The sequence below is a fragment of the Cyanistes caeruleus genome, chromosome 14 (genome assembly GCF_971803275.1).
Source record: "Cyanistes caeruleus chromosome 14, bCyaCae1.hap1.1, whole genome shotgun sequence".
Taxonomy (NCBI): domain Eukaryota; kingdom Metazoa; phylum Chordata; class Aves; order Passeriformes; family Paridae; genus Cyanistes; species Cyanistes caeruleus.
Genome location: NC_141714.1, coordinates 6,459,107 through 6,478,411, shown reverse-complemented (window position 1 = coordinate 6,478,411; position 19,305 = coordinate 6,459,107). Strand labels below are relative to the sequence as shown.

At 38.1% G+C, this 19,305-nt stretch overlaps 1 protein-coding gene across 19 annotated transcripts in view; it reads left to right on the top strand.

Annotated features, from left to right (window-relative positions):
- The window catches only part of LOC147650531 (uncharacterized), a 125,339-nt gene that overhangs the window by 90,330 nt on the left and 15,704 nt on the right, over positions 1–19,305 (top strand). For 17 of the 19 annotated variants that reach the window (XR_015276220.1, XR_015276210.1, XR_015276209.1 and 14 more), the window contains one exon: positions 817–2,628. The exons of the other annotated variants lie outside the window; for them this stretch is intronic. The gene's annotated coding sequence lies outside the window, so the exon portion shown is untranslated. Of the gene's footprint in view, positions 1–816; positions 2,629–19,305 lie in introns of those variants that run through there. 19 annotated transcript variants of the gene reach the window in all.

Sequence of the window (19,305 nt, the reverse complement as noted above, 5' to 3'; positions counted from 1 at the left end):
CCATATTCTGATGAAGTTTCTTAACCCACTATCACTCTTTTCTGTGACTGTAGTCTGTGTAATTTGATTAGCCATTTATTATTTTTTGTACTTAATATATGAGAATTAGCAATGAGCTGAAATCACTGGTAATATTCACAAGAACCAGAAAAGAATGATAGCTGTGGGTCTTCCTTAACTGCTGATATCTCCTAAGAGACTCTTACACTGAATTTATCCAGGATTTTTGAGCTCTTGTTTTATGTTGAAATAAATAAATAAATAAGTAAATCTACTATCTTTAAGCTTACAGCTTTCTTACAGAGGAAGTTTTAATGAGAAAGTTTAACTCATCAGTGTTTTCTACTAATTAGGTGAAACTGATTTTTCCTCTGTGTGCAGTTTCTGATATCTGGCACTCCTGAACTAGTGGGTAGCATCCACAAATAGTTCTGCCCTGCTTTAGTCTTTTCAAAAAACAAAAAAAAAAAAAGAAGGTCTAAGAAGTCATTGACTACTATAACATTTACAGTCTGTGGGAACAAGTAAAATGACATTTAAGAGCTGCATGTTGTTTCTGTAATTCCAGAACTGAAATAGATACGCTCAGCCTTTCTGCTATAGTATATACTCTTTCAGTAACAAGATAATTTATGATTCAAAATAGTGCATTTGACAGCATAAATGAGTGATCTGCTCACATCCACTGACTTAAGCATGTGGTTTTGCTCCTTGTTAGAAAAAACAAACCAAACCAAATATTCATTCCTGGCCAAACCAACACTCATTCCTGGCACACTGGCTATTTTTTCAACCTTGTTGTTTTTTATTTTACAGGCCTATCAAGTGCTGCTGTGGAAGTCACTTTTTTCCCTACTGAGTGAATAAATTACAAGTCCTGGAGCAGTGTTCAGTGTGCTGTAATTCTTGGCTATAACATCTATGAGATATGTTTAAACTGAATGATCCACTGCTCAGAGGAGTGATGGCTTCTTTTATAGCCCTCTTGTTCTTGCAGACAGTAAACCATTGAAACAGACCATGAAGACAAGGGCAAGTCCACCATATTCTCACCTTTCCTGGAGTTTTGCATGTACTTTTGTCTGTGCTGTCTTACACCTCACACATTCAGGACTAACTAAATCTTGACATTAATAGTGTTTTGGGGTTTTCTTCCTTCAGTCTATATATTGGATATTAGAACTCTGTCAATTTCTAGAAAAGTTTGTACCTCTCTTTGAAGCAGATACAAGCTTCAAACTCATATGTAACCTATATGTATAAAAGCCACTTTGAAAGAGGTTATTGTTCCTTCCAGCAGTTTTTCTTCCATCTGCACAGAAAATGTTTTTCTACTTCCAGGCAGACACTTTTATTCCTACCTCTTATATACTCAGTCACCTTATAAATGCAGAGCATTGTCATACAGGAGCTTTTTCACCATTCCATGACTTTGACAATTACACTTATTGTAATTTTTTCATCTCTCCTGTCCTTCTTGACAGATCCTGCAAGATTATTTTATCCATTATGTGACCTTCTTACTTGACATTCCTTTGTCATTGCTCTGCATCCAGGCACAAAGAACTGAAGAAGGATGTATAGGAAGGGAGGAAGGGAGAGGCCAGGATTGTTACCCAGAGCTCCCAAAGCAGGTGTGCTTGGGCAGGTCTGGCCTGCATTTAATATTTATTATATTTATTATTTATTATAATTTAATTGCATTGAAAATCTTTTTGAATGCTAAAGAATGACACACACATGCTCATACCCTTTTCATGGGTTAAACTGTCTTTCATTCATAGTAGTGAGGCAACATATAACCCTTTTTCATACTCAGGCTGGAAGTTGTGATTGATGATCCCCACTCTCAATATCCCCAGCCCCATCCCAGACTTCACTGGGTTTCTGCTAGTGAGTAGTATGCTTTATAATTTTGCTGTTTTCATGTATTTAAATATAATGCCTGTCTAGCTACTAATTTTATTTTTCTGTTTAATTTATTCTTCAGATTCTCTGGCCTTCAGTCAATGCACTGGGTGATTAAATTATTATCCCAATAATGAGATTTGACACAATCTATGCCAGTTACCTGTGTGACCTGCTAAGTAGGTTAATTTGCAACCCTGAATAATTATCACCCACCTCATCTTGCTGACTGAGAGTCTGACAGTAAATGAAACATAAAAATGCTGAAAAAGACACACAGTTTTTAATTTCAACTTCTGAATTGTTTCAGGGAAACCTTTTACCTAGTAGCTTATTACTAAAATGCAGCAATCGAAAAAATATCTTGTGAGCATACTAGTTTTATTAATATATAGATGTTTGCTCTTGTGCATGAGTGCAGCTTCCTAGAGGAAAAAGAACTCCATGATATATTAGATGAACAGGTCCCTCTATTTTGCAAATTTCTTACATAAAGCAAATTGTTGCATCCCCAGAGACACTGCTGAAAAGTAAGGAAAATTCAAGAAGTCAAAGTGATATTTGTGGTGACATTGCAAGAATTATGTATTAATGTTTTTCTGTGAAACCTTGAGAACTGGTTAAGTTAACATTATTGTTGAATGAAAGCTGTGATCCTTCTATTCCCATTGCCCAGGAAATAGAGTCAAGAAAAATAAATATGGTACCTGGTGATGCTGACTTGTGTTGTGTATCTAATCTTCTCTACTTTTTTCATTTCTGAAAAACCAAGATGGTATTTTTTTCTGCCCTAGAAAATGTAAGATTGGAGCTTAGAGAGGAAAAAGAATGGACTCCCACAGATGAGAAGATGGGTTGAAAGTATGTGAGATTTAAACTTGTGGTTTTTTCACAAGACAATCAACTCAAATTAATGGTTCAGAACCACGGATTTAGTCAGACTGCTTCCTAAATCATTCCTCTGCCCTGGCCAGAAATCTCACCAAAACTTGAGGTAGAAAGAACAATCAAAGAATGCATTTTTTGTTATCAGAAGTTAATGACTGCAACATAAAGTGCCAGAGAGGCACTTTGGAGAGGGGGAGCTGCTCTGCCCTGTCCTCGGGCTCTCCTGTGTTCCTGAGCTGGTCCTTTTCCACTGGGACCCTGCAAGCACGGACACCACTGATTAAACCACACAAATAAGTATTAAAGACATAGTAATTTTGGCCCAGTTACATCAGGTTATCATGAAATTTTGTCTTAACAAAATTTCAGCGTGATTTTCCAGCAAATAAAAGCTTGCAACATCCTGATGTCCGATCCCCTCTGGCTGCCATTGACATTCCTTTTTCAGCCTCTGTGTTTGCAAAAATAGGTTCCCATTTCTAAGCTCATTCCATTATGGAAAGCAAAGTGTGGAGTTTTCTGTGTTCAGAATGGATTCCTCAGGTAGATAACCAATCCAAAGCCATTCCATCTTTCAGTTTGTTGTCTTACAGGCTTTAAAGTGGGGTGATAAAATTCAAGAGAGGATACTGATGAAGTCACTCAAACCTGAGTCTGAACAAGTCAGCAGAGCAGAGCTTTCAGGAGTGAGTCATGTTAAAACCAAGCATATCCTCAAGTGTTTTTCTGGATCTTGGCCATATTGAACTATAATGACCTAATGGATTTACTCCCCAGACAAATTTACCCTTTGCTTTTCTCCTGCCCACACATACATTTGCACCTCAATCAATCACTTATGTCTCCTTCTATTTCCTGCATCCTACTTTTATTAAAAACTTTATGACTTGTTTAATGTTTTCTAAGCATGGCTTTATTTCCTCTATTGGTTTCCTTGATAATTCATCATCAGGGCTTTTTTGCCCCTACCTAAATGTTTTCAATTTTACTGTACAAATTTAATAAAAATAAAATTGTTAAGGCTTGTTAAAGGAGCTGTACTGTCTCTTTGTGCTCCTTCATCTAAACCCCTTCCACCGCATATAAAGACAAATGTGTTGAAGATGCACATCAGGTAAACTACTGCCTACAAATGGGAAAAAAAAACCATCTTGCAGCTCTCTTTCTGTGGATCTTTTTTTTCTGACATGTGGTCTTTATGTCTAAAATTACAGGCATTTAGATGTCAGGTAGCAGGAGAGAAAAAAAATAGAAGAGGTATTGTAGCAAGTTATCAAAACACTGATGCATTGGTGGTAGTTATAGGGTGTTTTATTTCTCAAAATTTACCCAACTTTATAAAGTTTTTATCATACCTGATAGAAAATTAAGGGCTGCTGATATTTTGCAATTCATTACCCATTGCTTGTTGATTACATAATTGTTTTTGAATGAAGGAGCACTGTGAGATCCTGTGAGAAGCTAAGCTGACATGACTTCTGTCTTTCCTTTTTATTACGATAGTCAATAGCTCAGTTGTAAGGAGCAGAATTGCTCTTTGTGACTGTATTAGACATTCTTCTGGGAGAGCTAGCTAAAATTTGAGAGCAGAAAAGCATTTCTGGGGGGGAAGAAAAGAAAAAAACCACCAACAAAACAACAAAAAAATCCCCCAGCATGCCAGACAAATCAATAAGTGGATGGAGCCAAGTCTGAGACTTTTGGGTTGGGTTAGAACCTAAATCAAGACAGTATTGACTCTGCAAAGCCTGTATTTTTAGGGGTGCCTATATCAAAATCAATAGCCTTCCTGCTTTATTTGATAACTTCTATGCTTTTGTGCAAGCAAAAGCATTTTGCTTGCATTTTGCAGTTGTATTTCTTTTCTTGAGCTAAAGTCTTGTCTTTGGTATGTGTGATCTGTGTACTGTGGCTCTGCAGAAACTAACAAAAGGTGGATTGTGTGCCACATCTGTCACTAGTGTTCTCCAATGATGACATTTGCAAAGGAAATTAAATATCTCTGTAAATTCTTTGCTACATAATTTATGCACAACTCCTATATGTGAGTTCTGTACAAGCTGTTCATCGTTACCTCAGGAATAACTATTTTATTTTCTGGAAAGAAGTTACTAGCATACATGGATCATCAGAATGTAAGAGCATAAGCAGTGGACTTCAATGATCTAATGCTTTGCATTAATGCAGTTTCCCATCCAAGACTGCAGCCAGTGGCTCCTCACATAGGGCCCCAGTTGATGATGGAAACACAACTAATACCAAGAATAGTTTCAAGCATCAGCACTTTATTATTCCAGTACAACCTTTTAGATCCTGTTTCCCACCTGTGTGCCCTTTTCCTCTTTTGTGATTGGTCAATACAAATCAGCATTCCCTGATCCTTTTCCTTTAATGATGGTCACCTGTCTTTCAGAGCTGCACCACATTAGGGATGAGGCTCGGCTGCTGTCCCCTTGCTAATTTCTCACAATCTATTCTCCTACACAAGGTCTTATTGTATCCAATATCACATTATTTAAATGCATCCCAGCATTGTGAAAAGTAGATTTTGTAGACCTGTTTTGCAGACACAGGTGCAAGAACAATTGAAATTTTACCTGTCTGTGCTTTAGGTTAGGCAAGAATCTTGTGCTTATGCACGTGGCTGAAGTGTTTGGACTGGTCCTGACTGCTCAGTAAGCTCAGCCGGGCTTAATATTTTAAGAAAAGTTATATTGTTCTTGAATGATTTATAATCTGGTCTGGAATGATTGTTCTGAACTATTGTTCAGAACTGGTTTGTGTTGGCCATCTCAAAGTGAACACACTGAAACCCTGTCTCTATGTGCACCTATTTGGACTTGCCCAAAATAAATCTGGAAATGAGACTTATGTATCTTTGAACATTTAGAGTGGAGTTGATGCAGTGTTAGGTTGCTATAAAGCCACTGAAAATTCTGAACCTGGTCTCCAAAGTTAAACCATCAATCATACCATACCCAGGCTACCTGCATTCTGCAGGTTTTGGAATTAAAAAACATTGCTAGAATTTTACTTAACTGTTTTTTGGGGCAAAACCTCTGCATACCCAGTGAGCTGCTTATGGTAGAAATATGCATATCACAGGTACATTTCCCCTGATTTTTGCTTGTGCTACCAGCCTTGCCTTATCTATCTCATAAGTACTCTGTGTGGTATTTATAAACTATTATCCAGGTATGGTGTTTAATCTCTTTACAAGAGAGAAAAAAACACAATGCACTTACTCAGCAATTCCATCTGAATTGTGCTTCTGTGATCCGATTTTCTGCCTCTTGATACCACCAAATTATTACTTCAGCAAAACTGTCTGCAGTGCCAACACACACACACACAGAGATGAAGTCATAATAGCAGTTCATTTTGCACATGCACATGCACAATCCTCCAAATGGCATTCCTAAGAATAGAGGTTTGAAAAGCTCCTTGATAACATGAGTGAGAAAGGGGGTTTTGTACAATCGATATTCACATTCTGCTTGCTGCTTGGTATTGATTGCATCTGCTTCTGCAGGATATTATGTATACTTAACTGTATAAAATAAGTAAATTAAGTACTGGACCTGTACTTCCAATACAATGAAAAATCTGAATTAATAGCTGTATTTTCCTCTTCTTTTTTTTTTTTTTTGATACATTTAATAACTCAGAGTTAACACCAAAATTCTTCCAGAGTTAGAATAAATAAATTCAGTCTTCTGGGTAAAACAATCCCTATAGGACTGATGAAATTCAAGCTTTAAAATTGTATGCATTGTAAAATATGGTTCACTGCAGAATGATAAAATGCTTAATAAAAGATAAGTAGAATATAAGAATACATGAGGGACTGGACATTGCCTAAAAATATGTCTTCGTAATTGTGGTTTAGGTGAATTATAGAGGTAGGAAAAATTAAGTGGTATAACTATATAACAATGATGTTCAATAATGAAGCATTCATTGCAGGTAGAGATGAGAAGTGTAAGGAGTACAGCTTTTCCTGATGGATTCCTTCATAAACCTTTCTGGGAATATGGCATAGGATGGTGTTTCCACAGGGTAATGAAAGAGCCTGAAACTCTCTTCACAAAGGAAAACCAGCATGGGCAGCCACCCCAGTTTCCTACAGTTTGCCCAAGACAAAATTTGCTCAAGGAAAGTTTCAATAAGAAGGCAGATTTCATGTCAGTCTCACATAAGAAGGGGATGGTAAAAAAACCACTTCAGCTTCCTCTGCCCCACACTGGATGCCAGTTTTTGACACATATGTGCCACCTCTGCATTTTGTGAGGCCACTTCTATGAGGCAGATCAGTGGATTGATCCCTGTTAAGAGTAATCGGGCAAAAAGATCAATTAACACACTGAAAGTAATTTCATAAAATAAATCAATTTACACCACCAAAGAAGCAATTAAAAACCGGGATGCAATCTCACCCTTTGGGCTTAAAAAAGATAGACTTGTTCTGATGTGAAACATCATGGTTTCAATAAATAACAGCTGTCAATTGTTCTTTTGTTTGCAGTTTAGGAATCCCTTTGGCTCCTGAGAATACAGAAAAAGCCCGATAACAAGCAAGATACCTTTACTGTGCTTTGTGTATAAGCAAACAATCTGGACTGAACAGGGCACTGTCCAGCTTTATTTAGCAACTGCTAAGAGAAGAAAATAGCTGTAGCTCTAATGAATACCTTTTAACTACAATCAGTTTTATCTTCTGAGGTCTTCATGACAGATAAAGAACAAATTACTAGTGCACATTAACAACTTGAGAAGCAAATAGTCCCGTTAAAATATTTTGCCAGTGTTCATAAACAATTTCTTCCCAGAACTCCATCCCTGTTAAATAAAAAACTTTTTGTTCCCTATTAAATACAGACAGTATAGTTTCTATGGTGATCAACAGCACACAGAATAAACCCTGCTTCATCATAACTGCAACATTCTAGAGGAAAAAAATATCTGAACATCAGCTTTCAGTTTCAAGCTGAATCTCTGAGAAGTATTTTGAGAAAAAAAAATTATTTTATGGTATCCAAGTAGCACTAGGTGAAGTATTACAAAAATGGAAGTTTTGCAGCGGGGTGCCCCTTCAAATAAGAGAGTTACATAGTCTGAGACATTTCAAAACTCAGGATCACAAGCCCTAGGTTTTTTTGTCTTTTTATTCTAATCAATGAAACGTATAGAACTGTGTTGGAATGCTATGGGCCACATTGCTGTGCACGTACCTCTCCATCTGGGTCAGGGACACCCTGGCCTTTGCCTGTTGTGTTCTCTGTGTGGCTGTTGTTTACAAAGCCATTTACTCTTTTATGTTCAAGGGCTGAGGCATTGACATTGGGCACCTACTGAGCAGGGACTGCTTTGAGGCCAGTTCTGGAGGCTTCACCCTTTTGACAAGTATGACTTCCTTGTTTTAATTGCACTTGTATTACTTGTTGACTTTTCACTACCCAGGCTTAAGAAAGCAATGAAATAGTAATCTCTGTTTAATATTTATTATCAATAATACTTTTTTCAAGTACCTGCAATGGGCTATACCACAAAGTGAAATGTTTTAGTTATTTCTAGTCATCCCCATGTTTAGTTTAATGATATACAACTTTGATTGATGCAGTCTTATTGCAGTGCAAGTCAGACATTTCTCTTGGTCTTCACAGTGGCATTGAAATGGCTTAGGAGCAAGGAATGCAGCCTAGAGCTAACACAACTGGGTGAACCTTGAAAGCAGCTGCTTGTTGCATGGCTTTAGATTATGACATTTGTTTTTATATATTTCGGCTTCTTCTAGCCTCAGTATCACATCAGGTCTGTAAATTATACAAATGAATTAAACAGAAAGATCACCCAGTAGCTTGCATGCTGACCTTGACACTGCCCAGTCCCCCAAATCTCCATTAATTAAAACCTGAAGAGCAGCATTGACATGGCTTTCTGTTTTATCCTACTCTATGTATTCAGTTTGCTAAATAAGAGTATCCCTTCCTGCTACCCCTGATATGTTTTTGAAAGAGATAATAACCTACTTTTTAATTGTAGGGCTGCACAAGGGACAAAGCGAAAGTGATTAAAAAAAGTTGTGGTCCATTGTAAGATGCTTCTAAGTACACTCTGGAGGTTTGAAACCTACAGAGTTATTATCTAGCTGGACTCTTTGCATCAGTTTTATTTCTAGTCCCAAGCACTCACTTCCCAGACATTCACGATAGTGAATTTAAGTCACGCAAAACTTGTGCAGCATGAAAGTCATCTACAGACTTTATAGCTCAAAAGGACATGCCTGTGGGTTCACAAATATACGAAGCCTTTGCCTCAAAAGATTGAAAGCAGGAGATTCAAAGGCTAGTAAAATCCAGAGCCACAGCTTTCATCATTTGATGATGGTATAGAGGATATTTCCTTCCCAGCTGAATCATGCTCAGCATTCCCCTTTCTCAGATGGGGGAGCTCCCCTTTGATACCTGGGAGAGAACTGCAGATTCTTGTATCTTCCATATATCTGAGATGGGGAGGGGGGGAGAGAGAGAGAGAGAGAGAGAGAGGAAAAGAGGTAATATTTTCCACATTTCATATCATTGGCAGCCTTTTCTGGATTTCTTAAGGACTTTGGAACAAAGTAAGAATAAAGTTTTGGGTTTGTTTTTTTGGGTTTTTTTGTTTTTTTTTTTTTTCTTAAAGACATGTTTGTTATGCAAACAAAAAATCAGTTCAGCAAAACCATCTGATTTATACCTTAGATTAAGCCTTATAATTTTTAGAATCTATGTGCACAGTAACTCAGAAGGTAACAAGCCTCCCAGTTCTTCCTGCATGTGTTACAAAGTAGCTCTTATTTTTAACCTTTAACTAGTTGTGTCACTGTGGTGTAATTCTCCTAACCCATCACTTCTGCCCAGCATGGCTGCCTTTTGTCTTTAAAATGTCATATTAAATATCATCAGCATTTGTCATCTTCTGGACAGAACATTTAAAGTTGGAATAGTTGGTGTCAATATATATATATAGGCACTGAAATGGAGCTTATTCAATAAAAATCTATATGGACAATTAGCTCAGTACCAGCTCTTCTCTAACCCTAATGTCATTCTGCATTATGGCCTGGCTGGTATGACTGCATCACACTAAGCCATAACTTTGAAAAGCACCAGCATTTCAAATTCACCTTTATTAAAAAAATAAATAAAAATAAAAATAAAATAAAAATAAAAATAAAAATAAAAATAAAAATAAAAATAAAAATAAAAATAAAAATAAAAATAAAAATAAAAATAAAAATAAAAATAAAAATAAAAATACTTAGTTGCCCACTAACAGCTTTTAATAAAGGGTTCTATATCTTATGTGTATGACTAATAAATTCTGTGTATAGTATAATCACTCCTGCTAACTGGGTTTTGAACTGAAGAAACACCTGGATAATGGAGACCTGAGGAATTGCAGAGACTAAATTTCTTTTGTCTCACAAGCAGCAGCCTTTAATGGGATGAGAATCCCTTGAACTCGTGCAGATACAAATGCTTGTGTAATGCTCTGGCTGTGCCTCCTTAAGCAATAGTCTGCATAAATATTTAAGCATTCCTATTTTAACCTGGCATGATCATGGAAAGCAAGTACAGTAACAAAAAGCAAGTACATGAACATGCCCACAAATGACTCAGTTTTCATCTCAGAAAGCAATCCAGTAATTTTTCCCATGTTACTCCAACATTAGTAAAATGTCACGTAATCAACAGCTATTATCTTTACCAAACTGTAGACAGAATTCCTGCTTAAAACCCTGGATTAAATTTTACATCCAGTTCTTAGTTTTACTGCTGTTTTGTTCTTATTGAATTTGAGCAGGAGATCTGTCCTTCCAACTCTGCCACTCTGAGCAGATAGGAAATTTCCCAGCTGGACAGGCAGCAGATGTTACATGTGAGAATGACAGGAAGGCAATCAGGCACAATGGTAAGTCAGATGAAAGGGCCATTAACAAAAATTTGGATCAGTTTGGATCACACTATCTACAGGGGCTTCTGTTATTAATTTTTACTCTGAATTATGTTCTCCAGTAGAAATTATAGGGGATGAAAATAATAAAGAATACTACTAAAGAACATTTGATGAGGCAAGTTGGTACCCTACAGAGAGATTTCAATAAAAGTGGTTTACCAGGGATAAGCTTCAACTCAAGGGCAGTGCACACTCTTTCAGGTGGAGAAACCCACGCTTTTTTGGAAAGAACAAAAATCAGCCAGTTGCTGAGACTTGAGCTCAGTGTGGGCTTACTAGAAATGAAAACACACCAAAGTTTTTAGGCAGACCCTCTCAGCCTTTGTAACTTTCCGTGTCAAAGCAGGTGCTGCCACAGGCCCAGGATGAAAATGCTTTAACTGTGACTTTCCATTCAGGAACCCCAGCTTAAATGGTCATTTACCCTCACTAACAGTGAGGGCAACATTCAGATGCTGGTGTCTCAGACCATGGGTTTGGCTGTTCTGTGCAGAATGCTGGGTGTGTTCAGCACCACAGTTCCCATGGACAAGAATGGCAAGTACCTGCTCTTGCAGTCCTCTGGCTCCACAAGCCAGCAGCCCAAGGGAGTGTCTGCTTCTCCTGCCACGGGTCAGCCTTCCTGCCCAGCCCCTTTTCCTCACTCAAAGATCGCAGGCTGCACTTCTGTCAGTGCTTCACTGGCCCAGGAAAGCCAAAATGGATGGAATTTTGTTTTCCTGCTCATTCGGTGTTGGTTCCTTGATGAACTTGGAAATGGTGTTATCCTGAAGGCATCTTTTCTATCTGGGTGTGCACTGGTGGGACCTGAGGAATCAGTTGTGACAACTGTTTCACTAGAGTCACTCTGTGAGGAGACACATTTTTAGTTTGAGTGATAGGAATCGTTTCCTCCCCCACCCGCTTATTTAGTTTTTAAGTCCCTCTAAACTTTTCTCATACATAAATTTTATTCCTCATTTCCATCATGAGCTCTTTCAATGACCACTTCAACTTTTCCCTAGCTTATGAATCCGAAATTATGCCCCAAGTTGTTGTGGCCTGAGGATGGAATAGTGCACCAATCAGCACTGCCAGTATCCTGAATCTCAGGATAACACTCCTCCACAGCCCACACCCTTACAGCTGTCCTTCATTTTGTCATTGCTCTGTACCACGCATTGTTCTTAGGTGGAAAGGAAACATTTTTTTTCCTATCCTTCACCATTTGGAAAGTGCTTGAGCCTCTATTCATCAGAAGCTGAGGGGCAGCTTAGCTCTTACACAAGATTCTCACGCCATATACCCAGACTTAGGCCACCAGTTTCCTAGAAACCAGGAGCCCTGAAGCGTGGGTGATTCAGGAATATTTGCCTGAGCTCACTCTTTTTACCTGTGGGCACCCACACGAGTGCTGTAATAAAGTGCCTTTCCCACTTGTTGGGGCAGCATGGCCAAGCTGCAGCTCATGCCCTGGAGCAAACCTAAAGGGTTCCCTCCCTTTCACACCTTCCCCAGGGACTTGGTACCACAGAGACACCAAAGGGACATTTTGTGGAGTAAACTTGGAAAGTTTAACGCTTGTTCCTTAGCTCTGTAGTGGAATGAGTGCACTTAGAACAGTTTTCTTTGGAGTGTCTTGCAGCCTAATTTTTATTCCCTGCCAATGCATGGAATGTTTAGCCAAGTAAAGCAGAAGTGTTAACTTCATTTTTTTTTTCACAGCAACGCCCCTGTAGTAAAAACTCTCTCAAAATAGCTGGATGGTTCAAAACCAGCCCCTTCTTCCCACTGATAACACTTGCAAACCCCAAAATCTTCCTTTTTTCCTTCTGACATACAAATAATTGTTGTTGTATTTCATTGTCTTGATCAAGAATGGAAGTTTCTTCTCTAAAATGTAATTTAAAGGCAGTAAGAGATAAATGCTATCAAAAATTCTATTAAAAATGATGGAAGTGCCAATTTAACACTGCTAATTTTAGAATACTAAAAAAAAAAAAAAATGAGTGCAAAGTCTGTATCCAAAGATATTTGGACATTTTAAGAATGAAACAAATAATATATCTATATAGTTTTAAACATTAAATCACTAAGGATGAATTTCACCATGAGTACAACATTCTGCAATCATGGTATTTTATATTAAACTCCAGTGAATGCCTCCTTCCTGCTTTGTAGCAACTCATGTTGATACAGAAGGAGAAAAAAAAGAAATGGTTTCTGGAGTGATCTGTCTATATGGAGAGCTGAATTAAATTAATTGGAAGCTCATTTATTACTGAGATATAACACTTTTGATAGGTTTGTACATTCCAATAAACACTCCTGCTCTTGAAGCAGGAAATGATTAGCTTTCCGTTCTGACCAAAATAAAGAAAAGCCATCCTGGCAGAAGGAGAATCTGAATTTCTGCATCCAAACACCATTATACGTAGCAGAGGGTCATTCCCAGAGATCAGCTGAGCCTGCTGGGAGGTGCTGAGTACCTCCTGTATGGTTCTGTATATGGGGCCTTGATCCTGGAGCCACTGGGGACAGGGAAGCAGCCATCCCAACCTCCTCTCCTGTCCTGACTCACACAGACCAAGATATATTATCGCTGTTTTCCCACATTCCTTGGCAAGTAGCTCAGAAGTCATCCCTAGCAGCTCAGAAGTGCCAGTTCTATTAACTCCTGCCTGATACTAAAGGCATGTCTTAGACTCTGGGTCCCAAATTAATTTCAGCCTTGCTCTGCTTCTCTTGTAGGCAAAATGGTAGGATAATATCAGGATTGTTTTTAATGAAGATTAGGTAGATGATTGATCTACAACAATGACTATGAATTACGTGATATCAAGGAAAGTAATCTATATGAAGATGTTGATTTTATATTAAGTTGTGACATATCTGTCACTTATTTATGCAGGGTCTGTAAGATGGACAGCAGCCTATGTAAAAGTGCATATCCATGCAGAAGTAGAGATAGTCAATAACTTTCATTAAAGAGAAAAATGGTAATTTTTTTAATTGCTGCTTATATCTCTTCTAGTTTTGACATATTTTCCATTTGGTAAGGAACTAAAGAAGTTCCAAAAGAAGTTCTGACATATTTCCTAAGAGTAATTTTTCTTCAGTACCTGTCTTGGTTTTATTATGTGCTACATCACGCCAGGACAGCTGGGTTGCAGCAGTACAATTCCTCACTGCGGTGCTGGATCAGGCTGGTGTGTGGCACACACTTGGCTGTAGCTCACAGCTCTGACATTCTGACACAGCCCCACAGGATTTAGGGCTTCGAGGACCCTGTCAGAGAAGGAGTATTTATGCCCAGGAGAGGAAGGGTTATAGATGAGCAGGTTTCTAATGCATGGCTTTCACTCCCATGCCCAATCCATTTGTATTTAGAGTCTCTGTGTGGAAATGTTCCAGTGAAGGCCCCTTCTTTTCCCTGAGGGCAAATGCATGTGTTATAACAATGCTGGAATTAATATGAGAGGCTAGAAGGTCAGGAGGGAGGTCTTCAGAAAGGGAAATATTATTAAACTCCTCCTTGTACAAATGCTTTGATTTCTTCAGAGGACCTGTGGGAGGTCCCTGATGCCAGGATCCTTCAGAGGCTCTGGTCTCAGTAATGTCACTTAGATGACAAGGCAGCTTGAAAGCAACATTTGCTCCTTTGACCTGAGCTTTCAGCCACACGTTCAGGACTTTGCAGGGTTTTCTGCTTAGAGGAAATACGTGTGCAGCACACAGTAGCTCTTTGAAGCAGACCTGTTGTTATTTTCAGAGAACACAGGCCTATTTCCCTGAATGCTGAAGGAATCAAACAAGAAGTATTGCCTTTACTCTCAGATTCTGCCTCTTTATGCTGGCCTGCCAGGCTGTAAAGTGCTCTCTTGTGGTTTTTTTCTCTCTCTCCAGCTATTCTCAAGTCTGCATCACAGAGAGGTGAAGCTGTGTCATTTGCCTGTAGGTTTACAAGCACACTGCCTACACAATAACATTATCCTTTGTCTCTGTTAACAAAGGTCAAATGTGACCCTCACGAGGCTCTTTTTTTGTCAGGAAATGTGCTGGCATGTTATTCCATCCCTTTTCATCACTGATGGTGATGCCCTCCAGATCTAACTCAAAGCTGCCATAAGAGTTATTACAAGAACTGTGCTGGACCACCAGTTACAAACCTGTTAAAAATAAATCCCTAAACCCTGGAATTGAGGAGGTCCAGCATTCTGACCATGCCTGTTTTGCAGACTGGCGATTTCCTTCGGCTGGCAGGATTTTCTTCAAAGGCATTCAGTTTCTTCACACAGTTTTTTCATTTGTTACCCAGACATTTGGTAACATTTCATCATAAAAACAAATGGAAAACCCAGATGGGTCATATCCCTCACATTGAACTACCTTATCTTTTGATCTTCAGAATGTGAGAAAATGTATATTTGGGATATTTTTAAATGAAAAACTCAGGTTATTGATATTCTGATCTGACTTTGGTATAGTAATAAACATGGCAACTTGAGGCTTTGCTGGATTGCTGAAATAATTTTGAAGTCAAATATTTTTTTATTTTATTAATATACAGGTGCTGTTCTGTGCAGCAAATACAAACTGTATTTCTATGCTATAGAAACATACATAGAAATATATAGAAACTGTTTTTCTACTATTATTATTATTATTATTATTATTATTATTATTATTATTATTATTACTCTGTGCCCAGCTTCACAAGTTGAAGCAGCACACTTTCCATCATGGTGGTGGTGGTGTAGTATGTTTTCTATTTCTAAATTTATATTTGAAGGAAACACTATAAAGACGTGCATCAGTTCATGGCAAGGCATAGACAGTTTTGTTAGGAAGAAAAGCCTCTTTACACTTGCAGTTCCTGAGCTGTTTGAAGTTTGAATCTGTTACAAAAATCCCCTCAACCCCATTTTCTAATTTATCTCATTTCTATATGCAGCTGTGGTAGAAATGTGTTCTTTTTGATAAAAGGGAAAGAAGATGAACATGTTCATTTCACTGCTGCCCTCCCAACAAGTTGTACCAGTCTATGGGACAGGTATTTATATATTTCCCTCTGAGGAAAATACTTAAAGAAGCTATAGCTTCCTGTGGTAATCTCTGACTTGCTTTGCTAGCTTTCTCCAAGGCAGTGGAGTTCAGGTGGGGTTTCAGCTCCATGTCCACCTCCCTTGTTTCTGGGATTTTGGACAGACACCATTTGTTACAATATAACTCAGCACCCCCAGGCAGCTAACATTGAATGGACAAGACAGAATCCCAATTTGAAGGGCAAATGTTGACTTTTTGTTCAGCTCTTTAAGTAAGAAGTACCTGATTTGGCAATAAATCTGCTAACTAGTCTTTTTACTTCACAAGTACTTTAACTATTAATCACTCTGACCCCAGACTATCCTGAACAGTCTTTGCATGGATGGTAGTGTAGAAGGAATTGATTTGGCAGCAGTTAATTTTATTTTTTTTTTCATCAAAAAAACTCAATTTTTGCAGAGGTCTGCCTCTTACCAGACTGGCAAAGTTCTGGGAAAACTCAGAAGCTGATGGAATTTACTTTGAGCTAAGGGGTCTATTGGACCTCATCAGATGAAACAAACTGAACAGCAAAACCGGGGGTGGCTGTAAATAGCTCAGAAATCTTTACACCTGCCAGAGGCACTTGGCTGGAAATGCCACTTTCCAATTTTTTTCCAGTTCTCACTTAATTTCCCCTGAAAATCCAGTGCAGTTGTACTTTAACTTGTTTCTGGAGTTGAGATTGTGAAATTAATGAGAAATAGTGCATTCTGGATACAAGAAAGCTGTGCATAAAAAACTCTCACACTATTGAGGTTTTAATGTCTTTCTCCACCCTTTTCCTTCCCAGGAATTTCATACCCTGGCTCCTTTTCCTCAGGCTACCGAGCAGCTGCCAAGGCTCAGACATATCCAGTGCTCCTCTGGCTGGGCTGGTCCCTGTTTGGGTCCTTCCAGCTTGGAGCTGTCCTCCCTCTGCTCTGCCCTGGTTTTCCTTCTGGACTTCCAGAGGTGGAGTTGTAGTAGTGACAGCTGTTTCTTCTGTAGCTCATCTGTACACAGGAAATACAGGGAGCCAGATGCCAGTGTTTCCATGTGATTTAGTATGCATGTGAGAGGAATATTTCCTTTGTAGCTGGCAGAATGGAAGACTGAGGTAGGATTAGTATTCTTGACCTGCACTAGTGTAGAGATGGAAAAATTCTTCACAAAATATAAGGGATGGGATTTAGTGGACAGTTGAGGATATATCTTAATTAATCTCTTTTCCAATTAAAGATGGAATTCTAATTAAGATGACCCCAAAGCAATTATTCAGACTTGTGTATTTACATTAATTAGACTACCAAAGCATTTAGAGTAAGATTATGACTTTGAAGATGGCGCAAAGTCGATTTTCCATGTTGAAGTATCTTACTACCTCATTTGTAATGAGGGCAGATGCCACAGTACTTCCACCATTCCTACCACACCAGTTACTTTGTCTCCCAGTATTTCAGGTCTAAAGTATATATATATTAGTATAATATATATATAAATTAATATAGTATATTAAGTATATATACTTAATTAAAGTATAATTAAGAGGAGGATGTTTGTGTTGAGGTGCTGTGGCACAACCTTCTTTCTGATAATGGGGAAGATTGATGTAAAAATATTCATTTGTTGTGTGAAGTGGAAATCTTCTCCCCAGGAGACAAATGCTTCTTTTCACTCCCACCTAAATACTCACCAACCTAATAAATTATGATATAACTACTGATATTTAGCACATGCATTTGTGGTGTATTACTTCCTAGAGCAAATTTCTTGATCCAATTTCATCTCAGGCACTTGACTTTTTTGGAGCCCCTAGGAAACTACACTACTGTGGTGAAGGAGTCAAGTTCATCTATCACATACCCAAAGTTCACTGACAAAAATAATCAGGACCAGGTATTTCCATATCAGTTTTCATCAGTAATTTTAAAATATTATGCTACTTGTATATAGATGAATGTTTCTAAACTGTCAAACACCTTCAAAATCTTTCAAAGTGTTTGGATTTGGTGTCTATAATTGAGAACAACATAGTGTCATGCAGCATAGGCAAACCATATGCTTTAAAATTGTTTTTACCTGTCAAATTTGTATTTTACCCGCTACAGTGCTCTCAGTATTTGGGCAAAAAGACAGTCAAAACAATCTGTAACTGAATTATTGTGGGAATGGAAAAATATTGGAAATAATAAAATTTTCTACAGAGCCACCTGAGACAAAACCATCTGACACTCTAACAATGTTTGATAATAAAGAATGTATTATTACTCTTGCAAAAGATCTGGATAAAAATCAGGAAGGACTTAGACTTCTGGATAGGTCCACCAGAATTTTTGCAGTTGTGAATGCCCAGTTGATGTCCAGGAAGGAAGTGGGGAAGGAATCACAGAGATATTTCCTCTTAAAAAAGTGGAATTTACCTTTGCTGCAGGCTCCTCACAAATACTCCTCTGCCTTTGCTTCACACACCTCACCAAGTCTTCTATTTACATTTTCTTCTGAAATTTTCATTAATTAATACAAAACCATGCCCATTTTTCATCTTCTAGTGGCTCCAAACACTAACATACATTCTCTTTTCTGTTTACCTTCTGTCCTGACCTAAAAAGTTGGTTTGGTATAAGGTAAATTAAAAGTAGATGGAGATTGGAACAGACTTACTGCTGTAAGTACAATTTTGTGTGGTTAACTATAAACTGTTCTGAAAACCAAAATGTAAATCTGTTCACATTTAAAATGTCAAAATTGGACTACGTTCAAGACAGTATTAGACTGGGGGTATTATATCAACAATGGAGCAGAAGGTAATATTTTAGCTGGAGAATGCCTGGGAGGATATGAACTGTAGTGTCTCTTTTGACCCAAGTAGTAGAATCAATATTTAATGGTTTTGGGATATTGATTCAGAGGGGGGAAAATATAGTAGAACTGTTGCATTTCTGCTTATTTATTAAAAAGGTACAAAATTCCATCTGTTTGAGCAGAAAATCCAGAGAGGCTGATTTTTTTGTTTACAGCTCCAAACTTTATGCAGCTGCCAGATTAACTCAAAAACCTGCTTCTTTAATCTGTTGTCAAGGTCAAATTCAGGTGTAGCTCAGGTTGTGCAAAGCAGCTGCTGCCTCACTCTGCCATGAGGTCAGCCTGTCATCCACACAGACACATTTATGCATAGCCTGCCCCAAAACACTGCAATACCCCCCAAAAAATCCTGAAACACAGAATATTGAATTCTTTGTGATAACCTACAGTTGTCTTTGGCTGTGGAAAGGACCTTAAATGAAAATTAAACACAAACATTTTGAAAACCTTAATCCAGCCTGTAGACATAAGCAAGAGCAGGAAGAAGAGATTTCCTATAGAAGCCACTAAGTTATTTGCCAAAAACAAAGCCATAATTAAATTTTCTTCTGAGAAGTTAGACTGTCAGTTTGATACCAAATTCAGTTTGAATTAATTGCAGTG